The sequence below is a fragment of the Gorilla gorilla genome, chromosome 2 (genome assembly GCF_029281585.2).
Source record: "Gorilla gorilla gorilla isolate KB3781 chromosome 2, NHGRI_mGorGor1-v2.1_pri, whole genome shotgun sequence".
Taxonomy (NCBI): Eukaryota; Metazoa; Chordata; class Mammalia; order Primates; family Hominidae; genus Gorilla; species Gorilla gorilla.
Window position 1 is genome coordinate 193,545,385 of NC_086017.1, and position 1,445 is coordinate 193,546,829.

A 1,445-nucleotide genomic window follows, 5' to 3' on the forward strand; every position below is an offset into this window, starting at 1 on the left:
CAAGTTGTTTTCTGAATATTGTGGATAGGCAAAATGTATATGTAATTAATGGTAATTCTACTGAACTATTACAGAGTGGGACAGGAACACATTTATGAATTCTGGGGATGAGTACTGTAATTCTTTGTTTGGGATAGTGGACACGCTAGCCAAAAAAAAGAACACCAAAGTACAAGACAAAGGCGAATGAGACTTCTCTTATATCTTAGCAACATTTAGATGGAAATCAGATTTAAATGCAGTCCACTCTGCTTTTGGAAGAGGCTTTGGTTCAGCTCCCAAATCTCGACTGCTTGATGCAGTCTCCTATGAGAATACTCAGAAGGTGTCTACTTAAACAACAAACCTATTTTTAGTGGTGGAGCCATTCTTTGTAGCTATGTCTGCGTGGGACTGATAACCAATCACTATCTTTGGAGGAAGTCCTAACCTTTTCTTGTATACCCTCCCCATATGTGTAACAGCTTCTCTGTTTTCACATTCAGTAGTCCATATTGCTATCTTATCACCTTTAGCTCTAACATTAATAACAGCACCACATACATCATTGCTGTAGTCATCAAAAGATTCTGCAATAAGGCACAGCAGTGTCTCTAGCCAAAAGCAATCGAGGTCACTTCATCTCTGCTATTTGTTCAATGTAATTAGCCATCGTCCTCCCAGTTTGTTTTTCTCATCTTCCCACATAGGGTCAATACCACCCTTAAAAAGTCAGTAGTCACAGCCAGGCATTAAATTACTAGACAACTGGATATGGTTGTACAGAGCCCAAAAGTCTTCAAACAGTATCAAACTTAGAGATCAGCCACAGGTTTGCTTGCCAAGTTTTTGCTTTTACCATTTTTAAAAAACCAGAGGGCCCATCTGTTCTGTAAATGATGTTTAATATAGTGTTCTGGGTTAGCAACCTCCTGAATAGATTCTGTTTTCTCCTCTTCCGTAGTCACAGGATTAGAAGTAGGGGTGGTTTCCTGTTCGACAGTTGCCATTTTTGATGGATTTCTCTCTTCATTTTCAATCTATGTGTGTCCCTACAGGTAAGGTAGAGCCTCTTGTAGGCAGTGTATATTTGGGTGTTTTTTGTTGTTGTTGTTGTTTTTTAATCCATTCAATTACCCTACACTTTTTTTTTTTTTTTTTTTTTTGAGACAGAGCCACACTCTGTCGCCCAGGCGGGAATGCAGTGGCACCATCTCAGCTCACTGCAACCTCCACCTCCAGGGTTCAAGCAATTCTGCTGCCTCAGCCTCCCAAGTAGCTGAGACTACAGGCGCCCACCACCACGCCCAGCTAATTTTTGTATTTTTAGTAGAGATGGGGTTTCACCATGTTGGCCAGACTTGTCTCAAACTCCTGGCCTCAAGTGATATGCCTGCCTTGGCCTCCCAAAGCGCTGGGGTTACAGGCGTTAGCCACCACGTGCAGCCTCCATTGAATTACTCTAC

General features: G+C 41.7%; 1 pseudogene; it reads right to left on the reverse strand.

The window, feature by feature from the left end:
• Window positions 1–290: 290 nt before the first annotated feature.
• On the reverse strand, window positions 291–989 carry LOC101127836 (eukaryotic translation initiation factor 4E-like; annotated as a pseudogene).
• Window positions 990–1,445: the final 456 nt, after the last annotated feature.